Genomic DNA, 18884 nt, shown 5'->3' on the forward strand with positions numbered 1-18884 from the left:
GGATTCTGATGGAAGAGTTGTTTGGGCAAGTAAGCTCTCTGGGGACAGACGTCATGCTTCCTTTGTGTCCCTCACCCATTGTGCTGAGGGTTGTTTGTCACCCCCCCCACCCCACTTCAGAGCTCCCCCTCTTCCCTGGATAGAGACTTTGTGGCTGGATGCATGACCACTCAGAAGAGGACTGCATTCCCAGCCTCCCTTGCAGCATGGTGGCAGGGATATGGGCTACTGGGACATGAACAGAGGTGCTGTTTCCACTCTTGCCCTCGAGGGGAAGGAGAATGCATTCCTCCTCCCCTCCTCCTTAGGCTGGCTGCAGTGCAGATGTAGTTTTGAGCCAACATGGACCACAAGGAAGAAAGCAAAAAGCTAGACATGGTGGGAGGGGTGTCATTTCCAGTCTCCATCATACACAGCAGAAGCAGCTCCTAGCTCATAGCCCTTTCTGTCTCCTGGGATGCCTGTAGAAGGCACCCAGTGTTCATTGAATTATGGGGTTGGACAAGTCACCACCCTGGGTCAAGACAGCCCCTGCAGGTGACCTCTGCCTTCCTTCTGCAGTCAGTGGCCTCCAACCACTTTACGCCATTAGAATCTTAGAGTTGGAAAGAATCTTCTAGATCATCTCTCTTGTCCACTCTTCACTGGCATCAATTTCTGCACGTCATCCTTGGCCAGTTCAGCTTGATGATGCAACACACTCTTGGACAGTTTTTATTGTACTAACTTCCACTTTTGATCTTATCCTTATTTCATTTACCCTTTGAGGCTCAGAGCAATACATCTGGGGGCAGATTTTTCAGGGAGGTAGCGATAAACAGTGTCCAAAGTCATGTAAAAATGAAAAATGCTCATTAGCGTCAGGACAGAAGTGTCTCTTGCGTTTGACCATGCAGAAGTCACAGGTGTCCCTGGCCTCTGAATAAAGGGGTGGCGGCCAGATGGAAATGGGCTGAGGTGTGAGGTGGAGAAATGGGAAAAAGGGAGCTGATGGATTGAGATGTGGGTGGAAGAGAGGTGGGGGCGTGTGGTGACAGGAAGTGTTTGCTGTGCCTTTCATTAGGGACTTGAGCAGACTTAGCAGCTAAAGAGGGTTCAGACTGAGGGAAGAGGTAGAGATGCTGGGCCCCGGGGCATGGCTGACAGGACACTGTCTGTGGGAGGTAGGGAGGGATGCAAGAATGAAACTGGACTGCTTGATTATGAACAGATGGAGAGACATTTCATCCTTTGCAACCAGAGGGAGGGAGGCAGAGAAGATGTGCCAAAGGAGATTTGCAATGAAGCCCTAGCAAATCTTTTTTGTCCAGAGGCCCAGGGAGATCAGCTTGGTGGAATTAGTGAGGTAGGAGGCAAGACTGTGTGCTGAATACAGGGGTGGACTTGTAGCTGGAGTAACATGATGATGATTTGCAGTAGTTGTGATGGGCGTAGGAGAGGGAGCCTTCACGACCCACATAAGGGCTGACCACGGTGTCCAGCTGCGGTCCTAGGGCTTCCAAAAATCTTTTGTAGAGGCATTCCACACGATGGTGTGATTCATTCCCAAAGTGCCCGTCTACGATGATATAGGTCTGGAGCAGGTGGGATTTTAGACTTGATCCAGAGTGGGGTTGGGTTGGGTGGTACCCTGGAAGGCCAAGGATGCTTGGGAGTGGAAGCGAGAGTGGAAGAACAGTGCAGGGGGCCAACCTTGGTCTCTGGGCTGGTAGGAAAGATACTGTAGGAGCTGCTGCCTTACTAGAGCAATTTCCCCTGAAGGTAGACTAGGTGGGGAGAGAGTGGAAGACTCTGCCCAGGCTTCTTCCAGATGTGGGCGAGGAACAAGTTACATCCTATATGCTTCTGGCTCCAGAAGATGCTGTCTCCATCTCATTCGGACACTGCTGTGTGTTTTCCTGACCATCTACCTTTGGCCTTCAGTCTAGACTCTTCCTTGAATGTTCTGGCCCCTTTCCCCTTGCCCTGCCCAGAGATCCAGCCCCCACCACTCCAAGCCCATCCCTGTTCAGTACAGATTTCTCCTGGCTAGGTGGGCATCCTCTGAACTATTCTAGATCGATGCACCCTCCTTTGCTCCCCCTCGTTCAGCCTCACCGTGGGTCTGCCATCATCATGAAGAAAGCTCTCTACTGTCATTCTGGCTTTGGCTGAGTGCCAGGGCACTGTCGGCTCTTCCCAGCATTTAGGGCTCTGATACCACTGCGTTCCATTCCAGAGCTCATTCATTCTTCCAAGAGAGACGGCAAGCTTGGTGATCAAGAGCTGAGGTTTGGAGTCGCACAGACCCAAGTTTGAACCTTAACTCCACCCTTTATTAGCTGTGTGATATTGAGCAAATTATTCAGTCTCTTTGTCCTCATCTGTAAAATGGGGATAAATAAAAGTTCCAACCCTGTAGGCTTGGAGTGAGGAATAAAGGAGAGATTCCATGAAAGCTTTGTGGGCATGAAGATGTCAGAATGGAGACAGCCGGGGGGATGCCTCACACTGCCAAAACTTGGGTTAGAAATCAACCAAAAGACCCCACCCATCTGTTGGAAAGGACCCTCAGGAAGAAATGGATGTTTCCAAGGAAAAGCAATTAATCTGTGTCACATAGCCCCACCCTAGACACTCCCAAATTCCCCTTGGTATTTGTGGTGTTTATTGACTCACAGACAATAAGTCATTCAGTAATTACATTCCAGTCTTGGGCATCCAGTCACCCTTGTCTTCTACCCACCTACTGTGTGGAACCTTTGTCACAGCCTACAGATCATGTGCTTGAGATCCGTGGGTTTTTCTAACTGAATGCACACTGCATGGTAAGCGGGGAGAGTCTATGGCGGCCGTGTTAAGAGTGTGTGCTGAAAAGATGGGCTATTTTCAAAACCATCTTGATTTTGTGAGGCAGACTGTTGTGCACTTTTTTTTTTCAATGGAGGTGCTGGGGCTTGAGCCCAGGAGACCTCGTGCGTGCTAAGCACGTGCTCTTACCACTGAGCTATACCCACCCCGCCTATCGTCACCCGAGATATAAAAGAGGCCACAGATCTGAAGTCGTCCATGTTAATTGTGACACTCCGAACAGATCAGTTGTCCTTGGGCTGTTTGGACAGGAGGGGACAGGCAGAAAAGCCCAGGCCAGGTGCAGCTGGATAAAGCCAACTTTGCTCTGAAGGAGTGGGGACTCTGAAGCCACCCCAGGCTTGTGCGCTTCTTCAAGTTCTGAGACTCTCAGAGTGAACAGTTCCGTGGATGCTGGGGACTAGACTGGTTGGGTGTTTGGATTTTTCTGGCTCTCTGATGGGCAAAGGCTAGAGATAATTAAAGGGAGATCTGAGTGTAAATTCATATTTCAAATTAGCTTTCTGCAGATGGAAAATATTGAGGAAAAAAAGGGCCAAAAACACTCAATAAAAACAGAGGACACCAGTAGGAGAAGGCCAGGGTGAACTGTGCAAAGTCTATCGAGAGTAGAATTTTTTGCAAAGAAATACTTTCTACCCAATAGAGTTGAACTTTTGCCTGGACCCGTAGGCTCCCAGCTCTCTGGTGGCCTTGTACATTTAGAGTCACACTTTTGAAAAGCCATTTGGAAGTACGTATCATGAGCCATAAAAATATGTCATACCTTCTGAACTAGTAATCTCCCTTCTGGGAATTTATCCTAAGGCAATCAATCTGAGAGGGGGAAAAAGTGCCACATGCATAAAAATGCTGATTGCCTCATTGCTTTTAATATTAAGAATTTGGAAGCCACCTAAAAGACCAACAGGGGTGGGATAGTCATTTAAATTATGGTATATTGAGTTGCAGAGTATTATGCATTCATTAAGAGTATAATTATGAATGCCATGTAGAACCATATATCTATCTGAAATAACAGCCTTTGATGATATACGTGAGAAAAGAAGCATAATGGAAGATGCTGTCTGAACTATGATTTATATACAGAATAAAGGTATATACCTGTGAATAGGGCCTGGTGCGAACATGCAGAAGATGAGAATGTTTGATGAATTCATGTGGGGAGCTCGGTTTTTCCTTTCTTCGATATCTTCAGTAATTGCTGCTGCTAAAAGTCAAACCCTAATTTTGTCACGGAATCACTTCTGTTTTGTCATCTGTAAAATGGGTATAATAATACATCATGGTGTTCCCACCTCATCTCACCTCAGGCTCTGTTCCTGGCCTGTCCGCACATGAGCTTTCTTTGTCTTCCCCATCGTCCTTGGGGTGGGTACTTACAGACAGAAAGGAGAGCCTGGACTTGTCAGAGTTGGGCTTCCAAAGCCACGGGGTCTGACTCCAAAGGCAGCCCCCTCCTCTCCCTCTCCCTTCAATCCCCTCCTCCTCGGCTTTCCCGGCACTTTCTAAATGTGTTGTGAGGGTAGAGGTAATGTATGCTCCCTTTGGGCCTGGCATTTGGTAAAACTACAGTAAACAGTAGCTGCTAATCACCACCATCATTATAATGTTTGTATAATAAAGTAATGAGAAAAAAATAACAAAAGTAGAATCGGTACCTTGAGGCTCATGTAGATGGTGAGTCAAACTGACAGGTAATATTTCCAGATCCGTGTCCTATTTTAATCAGTTCTTCGGGTCCATCTTTAAATAACAGCATCTCTTACGGATTTTCTTTCTTACGTGGGTTAAACATTTTAAACATACTTCCTGGAATGACATTTAAGCTATTGCCTTTGCTTAACAAAGCCTTGTTGTAATGAACACTGGATACTTTCAGCCTGGATGAGGCCAAAGTAATGTTGACCAGCTAGGTCAGAAACAGTGACAACTTGCTCTCCTTAGATCTCTCTCCTGATTTATCCTGCTCTGCCTCTCTCGGGCACTCCGTCCTTCCTTAAAGGCATTTTCATATTTATTTTTTCTCTCCTTAAGTTGGTGAGATAGGACATTGTGATCTCTCATTTTTTTTTATTGTATACTCCTCTTGGTGAAAAATTTTGAGCACACCCTCTAATACCTGTAAATTTGTTTGTTTATACATTATAGGCATGGGTCACAGGACTCATAGATCAAATGTAAAAGCGTGAGCCGATGAGGTGAAATAAGCAATGTTTACAAAAGAGTTTTCATAATGTTTCACTTAATAGCATAGGAGACCTTTTTGTTCTCATTCAAGTATCATTACTAGTCATATTTTCAGTGAGAGCAGTGTGAGTGGATACGTTTTATTTCCAAAATCTTGATTTAGTACTTTGTGATGTGGTAATTCAAATGTATGGTTTTAATTCACTTATTCTTGGTCTCAGTAGCTGGAAAGTTACCTCCAGAAGATGTGTAGATCCAAGTGGAAGAAGCTCATAGACGGTGGAGCTTACTAAATTATGATCCTCGTTTTTCAGTTTCATCCATGTATTATGCAAAGGTTTTTTATTGAAATTCAGCAAGTAAATTTCCATTTCTTATGATGTCAGCTGCTTGTTCTTGTAAACTAGCTGAAAGGTGCCACACTTTAATATTTTTAACAAATGGGTTCAAAACAGGCCAGATTTCTTCATTTGGAAGATGTTTAATAAAAGACTAGACAAAGCCATGTCCAGGTTTTTGAAGTGTGCAGATAGGAGATTTTATAAATCAAATTACAGCACTTTTAGCCACAAATAATTAATCATGGAAATGTTTCCAAACATCCATTTTCAAAATGCCTCTCCAATAGTACCAGTGTTTTTTTGTTGTTGTTTGGTTTTTTGGAAAGCATTGCTTTCTCATTTATTGTTAAAATGACATCTTTACCTTGAGGGAACAAATTAAGTACGTTTATTTTTCCTGAAAATGTCTGTTGGATGCCATGTGCTCTTAATAGTCACTTGTCATCTAAGAAGAGGTCACTGAAAGATATCTATCTATCTATATATATATGTGTGTGTGTGTGTGTGTACATACACGTGCACACACACACACAGGAATATTACTCAGCCATAAAAAAGAATGAAACACTGCCATTTGCAGCAACATGGATGGGCCTAGAGATTATCACACTGAATGAAGTAAGTCAGACAGAGAAAGACAAATATATGATATCACTTATATGTAGAGTCTAAAAACTAGTGTAAATGAACTTATTTACAAAACAGAAACAGACTCACAGACATAAAAACTTATGGTTACCAAAGGGGAAAGGGAGGGAGAGATAAATTAGGAATTTAGGATTAACAGATACACACTACTGTATATAAAATAGGTAAACAAGATATAGCACAGGGGACGATATTCACTATTTTGTAATAACCTACAGTGGAAAAGACTCTGGAAAAGAATATTTTATGTGTGAGTCAGTGTATAAAAAACTGAATTCAGTGTATAAAAAACTGAATCACTTTGTATCACCTGAAACTAACACAACATTGTCAATCAACTATACTTCACTTAAAAAAAAGAACAAGTCATTAAATTCTGAACTCAAAAAAATGCATTTTATATATATATATATATATATATATATATATATATATATTTTTTTTTTTTTTTTTAATTGAAGTGCAGTCAGTTACAATGTGTCAGTTCCTGGTGTGCAGCACAATGTCCCAGTCGTGCATGTACATACATACATTCGTTTTCATATTCTTTTTCAGTAAAGGTAATATATTTTAAAATTTGCAACTCATCTAAAGTTCTTTGACACTCAATAGCCAGCAAACCTCTGGGTATCTCAGACAGTTTAGGTCACTGCCCATCTTATTAACAAAGTTTGGTGAAGATGCAACTCCATTTTAAATATCTTGAGTTTTTGCGGTCGGTATCCTGTTGCTACCATCACTCCAGGGATGAAGGAGTGAGTGCGTTTCCCTGTACCCCTAGCTCCGTTACTTCATCCCCCAAACCTTGCTTTGATTCAGGCAGAGCAGCCTTTGTATCAGGAGCTACATTCAGACGGTTTCCCTCTGGAACAAGATTCTCATTTAAGAAGTCGTTTAGTTCTGAAAATGAATTGGCTGTAAATCTTCCATTAATTGACTGACAAAATACAGCACCTTCCGTGTGTCATTATGGAGACAAAATCTAGCAAATGCCACAAACTGGGACATGTTGTGAAACTGTCACCCCAGAGCACAAGCAAACCTTCACGCTGTGTGACTCCTTCTGATGTTTCTCCCTTCAAATTGTCACCAATGTTTTCCATACATTTTCCAAAGGTATTTTGCTGACCAAGAAGTGCATTTAATTTGTGGCCAAACTGTGTAGCGCATGACAGATTTTGCTGTAATCGGGAGTGCCAGCGTCTCTCCCAGGTGGCTTCCCTACCGTTTGCATTTGAGTAAGAAACCTTGAAAGAGAATCAAGATGTTTACCACGTAGTTTGAGGAATATTTGGAAGGCACTTGGATTGTGTCTAGTATGACATTAGATATCGCTGCAAACATGGCGGAGATGCAGCTTCCATTTCTGTTGTGTTTCATTTTGAAAAGTCACCTTAAGTGAGACAGTTCTCTACTGCGCTTAGCTAAATAGCTCAAGGCATAGTATCTTCTTAAGGTCAGCGTCATTGGTTGATGGTGGACCTGCACTCGTGGATTTCTGTACTCTTCTTGATGACTCCTTTTTTTTCTTACCAGATTCATATCAGATTTGTTTTTGCCTTGTATCATGGCTAACAACAAGCTCTTATTTGCAGGAAACGTGTCAGCTTTGCCCTGTTGGGTTGTTAGCTTGGGTTTATCTTCCTGCCATCATCCTTAATGCACAGGTTCTTTCAAAAAAAAATCTTTAAGTCTCTGACCCATTCGATAGGGGCTGGTTTCGTTAACCTGTGTTCTAAGAATCTGTACACTCACTGCATGGGCACGTGTACACTGCATGTTCGCTGTGATCCAATCCGAGCAGGGATGTCCCTGTTCCCTCCTCCAGGCTGTCAAATTGCTGAGCTCACTGGGGACACCCCATTTTCTTACCACGAGTAATGTCTCCCCCAGGGGGATGCCACTGCCAGCGCATGTGTTAGGTACAGTTCAACCCAGTATCCTTTTCTTGTTTTCAGATCAATAAGCGTGGCTATAACAGAAGTGGTAATACAGGCTTGTCACCTTTTATCTGCAGTTCTGCAACTTGAAAATGATGGTATCCAAACCTCCGGAATCCACAGCGCCAAGAGTGAACCGTGATGGAAACCAGGGACTTTGGGTCATAAGGATGTTCAATGTGGGTTCATCGACTGAAGCAAATACAGGGGACGCTGAGTGGGGAAGGTGATGCTTGTGTGAGGGTGGGGCATGTATGCTAAATCTCTGTACCTTCCTCTCAATTTTGCCCTGAAACTAAAACTGCTCAAAAAAATAAAATTTTTAACAATAATTTTTAAAAAGGTGGTAAACCTGACCCTGCCTGAATACAAGGCTGTTTATGGCGTGCGTTTTCTCACTGAGGGTGACTGTGTACTGTGCGTTGGGCAGGGACAGTCACGTGTTCACCTGCGGGGGCTGGCCCAGGCCCAGCAGAGTGTTAGGTCATATATTTAAAGGTAGCCTATTACCTTTCTAAAACCTCAAAAGTTCTGATTCTGAAGCCCAGCTGGGCCCAAGATTTTGGTTAGGGAACTGTGACCCTGTGTTCTCTTCCCATAGCCCCGCGGGTTGTTCCAACTCTCCTTGGACCCAGGGTTGAGCATATAGAGGGTGAAACCCAAGCCCAGGGGAGTTGTCACTTGCTCCAAGTCAACCAGCATTTCCTGTAAACAGGCGACGAGACTGGACCAGGGCCGCTTTCACTGAATTGCACGTCCTGCTGCCCATCTGAGGAGAAGATTCTGGGTCTGCTTGAAACCCAGAGCTTCCCCAAGAGAGCCTGTATATATCCTTGGCCTTCTGCCAAGAGAGCATTTCATTGCCTGCCAGCATCAGCTGTGAGAGGCATTGTCAGCGAGTGAGATGGATCTAGAATCGCAGAATGTTCAAGTCAGAACATTTTGTCAATGGATTCATTTCCGTTTCGCTCACCCATTCAGCAGATTTATTGGTCCTGTGCTGGGAGTGGAGCTGAGGCTGGGGATTCCAAGGGGAAAAGTCTGTTCGTCTCTGCCTGCCCTGAAGGTGTTTCCTGTTGACTGTGGGACAGACATACAGATTCCTTGCATGCAATTCCAGGCCACCGTAACTGCTTGTGGATTCGGGGGAGAAAGAGTTCTTAGGGAAAATAGTTCTTCAGTGGGAATCGGAAGGTTGACTGGGACTTTTTTAGGTGTCTTGCTTGGGGAAGGCTTTCCAGTGGAGTGAACAGCATGGCTAAAGGCTTGGTGGCTGGCGGGGAGACTTCCTGTGTGTCTCAGTGTCTGCCATTAACACAATGTGACTGGAGGTTCACGTGAGAAGTAGGTGAGGTGGGAGAGGAAACAGTCCTGGCTGACAGTAGATTTCCAAGGTGGAGTAGTGAACGCGTTTGGGCGGGGGAAGGACGCGTGTCTAAACGTGCTCCCTAACCCTTGCCCTCGCTGGTGTGCCTTCTACAGCATCCCTGCGGGATGGTTGAGCAGCCTCTGCTTGACCACTTCCGGGGACGTCATTTGGTTAGCATAGACATTAATTTCTTTTATGTAGCTCACAATGTGTAACCTGTGCTAGTTCTCAAACCTGGTATTTTAAGGCGGTTGTCTGCACGACTTCAACTTGTTCTTTTTTGGGAAATGGATGCAGGATGCTTCCATTTAATTCTGTCTGCGTTCTCATTTTTCACACCAGTTGTCTTATTATTCTTAACTATTATTAAAAGGAATGATAAAAAGTAATTAACCATCTGGAACAGATTCATGCCTCCATTAGTCAGGGCATCCATTATAAAACCTCCCCAAAGTTCAGCCTTGGAAATAAATTTTCCGAGTAGGTGGATTAGCTAATGAATTTTTTTTTCTCCAAAAGCGAGTGGTTTTTTTCTCAGCAGAGCCAGTCCTTCCACTGCCCATTTATCAAGGAGGGAAAAAGCAGAAATGAAAATAGAAATGGCTTGTCAATATAATTTACCACGTAAAAGCTGTAGATTTGGTATGTTTTTTGTAGGGTTTCTGCACGATGCTTTTCCACTAGTATCTGTGGACTTGGTGTGGCACTCCATGTCGGCTTCGGGAAGACAGATCACTGTAGTGAGTCGGTGCTTCTTTCTGTGTATCTGGAAAACGTCCCTGGTCACTTCTAATCCATGATGGGGAAGCTGGAGGTGGGTCTGCAGCAGGACAGCAGCCAGAGGGGACGTGGGGGACATCAGAGCCTCAGCATGTCCTGTGTGGGTCGCACCGTGAGTTTTAGGGGTCTTGGAATTACAAAAGGAGGAATTGCGTTGCTAGCGGGTCAGCTTTGTGTGCTGTCTGGGTTCCATGAATCACTCTCTCCCACCATCCTGGGCATGGCTAGGCTGCCAGACTCCTGGAGACCTGTGCCACCCTGTGACCCAACTGTATTGACTCTCTGTGTGGGCCCTTTGTATCCATAAACCCAGGTGGTCACTTCCCTTGCTGACACCCAGAAGCTGACATGGGATTCACTATGAGAACTTGAAGGCGACCCCTCCAGACGCAGGGCTGCCTTTGTGCTTACAGGAGCTCAGACCTCAAAGGTCCCTCACTGGGGACAAGTGGCTGCCCCTGGGTGCTTCTACCTGGATACAGGACACAGGGCCAGGCCTCCAAGGACCAGGAGGCTGACTCCCCATCGTCTGTGTCAACAAGAAGCATTTGCTTTTCACCAGATAGGAAGCCATTCATGGTGCTCAGAATTCCCAAAGTGCCATGCTGATCATGGCCAAGAGTGAACTCTGCATGCTTCATGAATTCTTTTATGGTTTTGTGTTAGCTTGATAAGATTTAACTCAAGTACAATTTCTTTCCTGAAGCCTTGGTAATGCTAGCTTACAAGTCGGTTCTATGCAGTAAATATTTATACAGCTCCTTTTGTGTTCTTGAGCTCCGTGCTGTACTCTGAGGATGCACGGTTGAATGAGGATGGATCAGTCCCCAAGGAGTTCTCAGTCGCTGATAAATGCATGAATGGAAAGGTTACAATAAACATGGCAAGGGCTAGAGAGAGGGCGCAGGAATGTGCCGCTGGAGCCTGGAGAAGGGAAAGCATCACCACCACCTTTGGAGGCTTAGGAGAGTCTTCACGAGGAGGATGATATTTATGCTGGGTCTTGATGCATTCATAGGAGTTTGCCAAGTTGAAAGCAGGATGAAGGAGTGGGGAGGACAGCTGAAGTGAAAGGACACAGACAGAAGCAGGGCTTGAAAGGTTGTGCAGGGAGGCCTGGCGTGTTTCTGGAGACCGATGCGCAGGGTTTACATACAGGGAGCGGGAGGCTGGAGCCCTGCCTGGTGCCTCTTGTGATGTTGCACTTGCCGTAGACCCCGAGCCTGGCACGCAGTGCCCACTGGGAGGGAGGGGCCGGGATGGAGACCCAGAGGGAGTTCACGGGCTTGAGCTGGAGTGGGGAGGAGTCCCTTCAGGAGGAGGGACTCAATCTGAATGCCTGGGAGAGTCCAAGCCCAGAAATGTCAAAGACAGGGGTCCAAGCCACAGGTCTGAGTGAGAGCAGAGAGAGGAGTGTGAGAATTTCACCCTGGTGTGAGTGACTGATTGCGTTTTCCTGTTTCACGCCTGAATGCCTTTTCTCTTTAAATAGGTTACATGCTACCTGGAGGCATGGGATGGCTTTAAATTTCTTTTTAAGTCCTGTACAGTAGGGCCTAACAATGTCTAGTCAACGCCTCCAAGAGGTCAAGCCACTTGCCCACCATTACAGGGTTTGCAGGATGGCAGAGTTTGAGACAATATACCCCCGGGGTCTGCGTGTTTACCACAGCCCTACATGGCTGCGATGGACTGAATGTGTGTGTCCCCGCAAAATTCATGTGTTGCAAGGTAATCCCCAATGTGGCGATAATTGGAGATGGGGCCTTTAGAAGGTGATTAGGTGATGAGAGTGGAGCCCTATGAGTGGGATTAGTGCCTTTATAAAAGAGACCCTCTGAGGGAGGACACAGCCAGAAGACGGCCCGAATGAACCAGAAGGCAAGTCCTCATCAGACACAGAGTCTTCCAGTGCCTTAATCTTACGCTTCTCAGCCTCCAGAACTGTGAGAAATAAACGTCTTCTGTTTGAGACACCGAGTGTACGGTATTCTGTTACGGCACCTGAGTGGACGAAGACCGTGGCCGCCGGGTGAGAGCAGGTACTGGCCCCTGTCCTGTGGGTCCGATCTCATCCAGGCAGTGTGCTTAGTGGGCATCATCCCAGACAAAAAAGGACATTAACAAAGTGGAGTGCAGGCAGAGGATGGAGACCTGCTGTCCTTGGTCTTGTCCTGTGGGGAAAAAATGAGGGAGCAGAGAAGACACCAGGGAGCCTTGTGGGGTGGGAGGCTCACCGTCTTTAGATATTTGCAGGAATTTCCTGGAGAAGAAGGATTCGCCTTGGTTCCCGCGGCCTGGCCTTGAGTAGATGGAAGTGGCCGTGAGGCAGATCTCCCCCTAACCATGCGGGCTGCCTGAGCTTGCTTGCAATGGGCTGTCCAGAAAGAGTTTAGGCTCCTGGACAAGAGGCAGAGACAACGGGGTTATTGTCAAGTTGCTTCCTTCTCTGGGTGGGAGATCTTACCAGATGATTTGCAGTGTTTCTTCCATTGTGGGGATTCTGCATTGCGGTTGACACTATTGTAACTTTGCCATTCTCCCCTGCTCTCAGGAGAGGCCTTGCTCTGTGAAGACACCAGCAGCTGAGGGTGGCTGACTGATGCTCCTCCTTTGTCTTCATTATTTCAGTGTGTGGGAGCCATTTGCCAAGAGAAATTGGGGAAAGTATTTTTAGCCAAGGCATTTGCTTTCATGGGACCTAATTTCCTAGAAATGCTCGATTCTTCCCCTTTCGTGCCGTACTTTATCATTCCCTTCCTCCTTGGGGTGCCAGCTAGATTATTTTCTTTTTCATCTCTTAAGCCAGTTTAACTCCTGAAGGATTAAAACTCAGGTGTTTGATTTCAATATACACAGACAATGTCCTACAAATCCCATTGACTGTCACAGAAAATACCCCTTCCTGAGTGGGCAGCTGGCTTTGCAGTGGGTCTCTCAGCCTTGTCTGCACTTTGGAATCCCTTGGGGATGGTGGAAAAATCCCAGTGCCCAGGCTGCACACAGACCAGTTAGATCAGAAGCCTTCAGCGGGGTCTGGCAGCAGAGGGTCTTAAAGCTCCTTGGGGGTTCCAATTTGCAGTCAAGTTTGAGAGTCACAGCTTAAGATAGTTCCTCTAGCAGGACCCCTTGGCTCCTGTTCCATTTTGGACCTTAAAGACATTGAGCCAAGCAGCTTACAGTTCCCCCACCTGCAGCCTGTGTACCTTGAGGAAGTTGTTTGACTTCTTAGAACCCCTGTATGGAGCCCCTGGAAGGCTGGCTTCATGTGCCTTCATGTGGCAAGGAGCTCACTCTGATGCTCTTAGCTTTGATGGTGATGATGATGGTGATGATGGTGATGGTGACGATGGTGGTGATGGTGGTGATGATGGTGATGGTGATGATGGTGATGATGATAATGACAATAGTGGTGATGCTGATGACAATGGTAACAATATTGATGACAATGATGATGATGTTGGCAATGTTGATGATGACAACGATAATACTGATGATGATGAAGCTGATGATGACAGTGTTGATGATGATGGTGATGATGACAGGTTGGGCATTCTCCTGTGTAGGTGTGGCCTCTGTGCCAAGTGTTTTGTGCATGTAGTTCCCTTATTCTCTGTAATCATAGATGGTTGTTACTCTTGTTACCTCACCTTTTTTACAACACCGTATTAGTTTCACATTTCTCCTGTAACAAATCAGTACAAACTTAGTGGCTTAAAACAACTCAAATGTATTCTCTTACAATGATCAATGTCAGAAGTTTGAAATGAGTCTTAACAGGACTAACGTCAGTGTGTCAGCAGGGCTGCATTCCTTTTGGAAGCACCAAGGGAGAATCATATCTGTTCCTTGCCTCTACCAGCTTCCGGAGGCTGGCTTTCCTTGGCTATAGCTGCCATCACTCCAGTCCCTGACTTTGGGGTCACATAGCCTTCTATGACTTTGATTCTCCCGTGTCCCTCTTATAAGGACCCTTGTGATTACAGGGGGCTCACCCAGACAATCCAGGGGAGGATCTCTCCATCTCAAGATCCTTTATACCTTCAAAGCCCCTTTTGCCATAGACAGTAACATTCACAGATTCTGGGGATTAGGTTGTGGACACCCTTTGTGGCCATTATTCAACCGACCGAGGGCAACTGAGGAGTTTTAAGTCACCTGGACAAGGAGAGAGAAATACAGTGTGGAAGACCAGCTCTGCTGGTCCTCAAGGTGTAAGTGTTGAGGAGGGCCTGGACCAAAGTGGTCACACTGGAGGTGTGATTGAGAGGAAGAAAATTTGTGAGAATTCAGTAGTGGAGGATGAAGACATAGGAAGCACTGTGGATGACTCTCAGGTTTAAAATCATGTCATTCTTAGTGGTCTTGTTAACCAAGAGGAGGGGGACCGATCCTTCCATCTCCTTGCCTGCCTCACCTCTCTGGTCTTTAGAATTTCAGGAATCGTTCTCTGGCATGTGTAGTGCTGTGCTCGTGTTCCCAAAGCGCCCCGCGTCCCATTAGCAGACAGCATGCTGCCTGCTGCATCATGCTTGCCTGCCTGTCTCATTTGTTAGGTTGCAAGTTTCTTGAGCACCTTGTAAGGTATCAACTGCCTAGTGGGCTCTGGTCCTGTCTGTTGAGTTCCTCTATTTGTATGCATAGATTTAGAGGCATGGGGGCTGCCCTGAAGCTAGGAACCAGGAGATGGCTGTTGCTAAGACCCCTTTCTCATTTCTTGTGCCTTCCTGGAATGATGGTGGGGGCTGAGTTATTAACCTTGATCTCCCTGCTTATGAATTTTTTAGCTTTCTCCCCTTCAGGAAATCATATATCTTCCAGGATGTCAGGTAGTCTTTAAAATGGGTGTAAATAAACCTAATAGCTGAAAATGACTTGGAAATCATTTATCAAGGAGGGGTAATTCAGTTGGAAATATCAGAAGGCAATTTTCAAGGCTCCTTGCCTGCGTATTTCCAGAAATGTGCTCTCCCTGGAGATGATATTTCTTGCATCTGATTTAGTAAATATCTGTTCTGTTCATTTGCTGATGGATTTCGAAGCTGTCTGTCTCCTGTGTGTTCTGGCTTTTCTTAGTCTCCTTTATCCTCTTATTCCTCAAAGCCACGGTGAAGAGTAGTTTCCTTTATTTAAAAACAAGGAGTAGGATATTGAAGGGGATGTTTTCTTTTGCTCGGGAATTCTGGTTTCTGCCCCAAAGCTGAGAGCAACTGGGGAGGATTTTCCATTATTCATAGAGAAGGTGAAGCCCTCAGGGGAGGAGCTACCCAAAGATAGCAAGATTGTTCCAGCACCTCAACGACTTCTCCTCTATAAGGACAGATGAGTTCATGAGTTCATGGGGGAGAGAGTTGTGGGAGAGAGAGGGTGTTTCTGTTTCCCTCCCAAGAAGAGTGGTTTCCCCCAGGCCCAGTGGGGAGCTCCAAGCAGAGCACACACAGAAGTTGAGGCTACCTTCCTGAAGAGCAGGCTGGCATCTCTCTCCCTGACTGGATGCTTGCTGGACTGTAGCTCTCACAGGTCTGGCTTTGGACGGGAGCAGAGTTTGATGAGAATGTTCTTGGGAGCCTCCGGAATGTGGAGGAAATTGACCTGAGTTCCCTGGATTGTGGGGTGCCTACATGGACATGGGGGGAATTCTGAAGTCGAGAGGCCAGCAGGTGGCAGGGGGAGCACCCTGCACTGTGTCCCTACCTGCATGGCAAGCAGGTGCGAGTCTCTTCTGGACCCCTGGAGGCCTACGGGCAGTGGGCAGGCTGGAGAGCGGATGTGACGTGGAGCAGACGTGGAGCAGACAGGGGCGCTGAGACTGCCAAGGTCAGGTCTAATGAAATTCCTAGGAGAGCTCATCGCCCTCCCCATCGGGGAGCCCTGTAGTAAGGAGGGCCTCACTGCAGGGCCTGGACGGACCCCTCAGATGTGCCCTGCAGGTGAGCCCACCTCTGACTGCCTGCTAGGAGATAATGACAATCAGCCAAGTCTTTAAAAGGCAGGCGTTTGCTTCTCTTGCTCTGTCTGATCCACTCTCCCCTGCCTTCGTCTCAGAGGAGCCAGAAGGTAGGTGGGAGGAGGTGGGACCAGCCAGGGGCCCATCTGCCTGTGCAGACACTCAACCCTCCTGTGGGGCCTAAACTGACAGGAGGGACGAAGCTGGGAAATGGACGTGAATAGAAGTCTTCACAATTGGGCTGCTCTGTACCTTCTAAATCCTAAAACTGAGTCGCAATTTCCTAACGTATTTTGTTCTTGTAACTGAAAGTGAGTGGAAGGCTGAGGGCTGTGTCCAATATTATCGTCAGGCAAGGAGGGGAGATGGCAGGGTGTGGCGCGGACAGTGGGGGAAGAAAGGTGGAGCCATTGCCTTCTTACTCCGTGGAGTTCAGCGCATTCAGTAAATTTGTTATGAAGCCTGATGGGAGCACAATGCAGGATATCAAGTCAGAATCAGAGACTTAATATCTTCTTTGAACTGCTTTGTACTGATTTAGAGGCTTTAGAGGTGTGCGTGCGTGCATGCGACTGCATGTGTAGATATCACATCTCTCTGTACAATGTCCAGCTCGTGGTAGGTACTTTTAAATGTCTCCCTGCTGCTCTACATATGTAATAAATGTGCTTTAAACTCATTTAATCCTCACAACAACCTTGTGAGTTGGTAGTGTTATTAGCCCTATTTTACAAAGTGGGAAACCACAGCACAGAGAGGTTAATAAACTTACCCAAGGGCACACAGCAAGTATGGAGGAGGAGGGATCTGTGCCCAGGCCTTCTGGCTCCCTGGACCATTCATTCCCTCTCTTTCTCTCTGTCCTCCCCTATCACCTCCTCCTCCCTGCCATCCCTGTCATTTCTGTCTCTCAATTTTTTATTATAGAATTTTACAAACATAGAAGTAGAGAGAATAATATAATAGACTTGATGTACACTCACTCAGCTTCAGCAATTCTCAGTTTGTAAGCTGTACTCCAAACCCCTATGCTCTTCTGCCCCTTCTGGCAAATTTGTTTGAGGTGGTGGATACTTGCTGAGCAATGGATTAAAAAAAATAGTTGAAAAGTAATTGCCATTTGATACAGAAGGGCTTAGCCTCGGTTTAAGCTGTTCATTTTCCCTCCCATCTTCTGAAGTTCAGCTGCACAAAAAGAAAGAAAGAAAGGAAAAGAAATTCAACTAATTTAAATTCTGCCTGATGACTTAGTTTTGTCCTCATCTTATCTGACCTTATTTAGTCAGACTGAAAAAAAAAAAAAAAAAAAGGAACCAGGAAGGCATTTTCCAGGGATTTCATCATGACCCTTTAAATGAATCTTCCATTTATACTTATATAATTGTTTCACATTGGATAGTCTTAATAATATCAAATTTCATTTCTAAAGCGAGCTGACAGAAGCTTTTAAGGACTCACTCATTCGAATGTGTTAGAGAAGCTGAGAATAACAATTTGCTGCTAGTTCATTTCCTTTCGATATTTTCTGCCTAAGGGTGCCGCACTTTTCCTCTTTAAAAAAATCTCACACCAGACACCCTGATCCCAGATCCGTGTCCCAGGTCCTGTAATGTGAGAAATGGCCACCCCTTAGAATTTGTTGGGCGCAGCCCTGGCACCTTTCTTCCTCTGCCTGTGAGGATGGTGATGCTGAGAGGCCCCGGGGCTCCCCAAGGGGCATTGCTGGCCAGCAGCTGAACGCACCCAGGTCCTGTTCATCCCACCCCATGTCCAGCCTCAGCTCACTGCCAGTTACCTCGTGTCTAGGAAGCAGGCTTTGCTAAAGTGCCAGAAGCAGTTTTTGAAAGAATCTGATCTTATGGGAGTGAATTTAAAAACCTCTGGCCCTCATTCAGGTTTTTTCTTTTAAGTCAGATTTATTGAAGGTTAATTTGCATGTAATGAAATTCACCTCTGTAGGTGAAGAGTTCCATGCGTTTTGACAATGTATGTGACCATCTGTCTCTCACCTCAGCTGAGATACAGAGCAGTTCCATCACCCTGAAAGCTTCCCTTGTGCCCTTTTCTAGTCAGTCCTCAACCCTGTCCTCGGGCAGCCAGTGATCTGCTCCCTGCGTCTGTGATTTGCTTTGCTAGAATCTCACACACGTGGAATCATTACAGCATGTAGCCCTTCGGGTCTGGCTTCTTTCACTCAGTGGAAGGCTTTTGAGATTCATCTATGTAATTGCATCTATCAGGATTTCATTCCTTCTTAATGCTGGGTAGTTTTCCAATGTATGGATGGGCATTTGGGTTGTTTCCAGTTTGGGTTGATCATGAATAAAGCTGCTGTTGATCGTTCATAGACAGTCTTTGTGTGAACACACATTTTCATTTCTTTTGGGTGGACACCAAGGAATGGGGTTGCCGGGCCATATGGTGAGTGTCGGTTTGCATCCTCAGCAGCAACGAATCAGAGTTCTAGTTGCTCCACATCCGTGTCAGCACTTGTTATTATCAAGTATCCTTTTAGCCATTCTGTTATGTGTATAGATGTTTTGCAGATCTTTATAGGTGGGAAGGCAGGGATACATTGTTAAAACTCTGGCTTCAGTGATTGCCCTCATGAGCCTCTCTCTCCCGTATGCCTTCAGCTTACACTTCAGGAACTTGACTGCAGGATTCCTTGGGTGCGGGTGCACTTTGTGCCACCAAAGTGAGGCTTTGGTGAGAAGCTTTGCTGAGTAATGCTGGGTGAGGAGCGCATGGCAACAGGGCTGATGAGGGCCTGTGTGGCACAGTGGGAAGAACACACTCTGGGAAGCCTGGGACCAAAT

The 18884-nt window shown here is 46.1% G+C and overlaps 1 protein-coding gene across 2 annotated transcripts in view; it reads left to right on the forward strand.

Moving 5' to 3' along the window:
- GALNT17 (polypeptide N-acetylgalactosaminyltransferase 17) overlaps positions 1–18884 on the forward strand; it is a 365190-nt gene that overhangs the window by 69468 nt on the left and 276838 nt on the right. The window lies entirely within an intron of this gene.

This window comes from Camelus bactrianus, chromosome 18, assembly GCF_048773025.1.
Source record: "Camelus bactrianus isolate YW-2024 breed Bactrian camel chromosome 18, ASM4877302v1, whole genome shotgun sequence".
In the NCBI taxonomy this organism is placed as follows: domain Eukaryota; kingdom Metazoa; phylum Chordata; class Mammalia; order Artiodactyla; family Camelidae; genus Camelus; species Camelus bactrianus.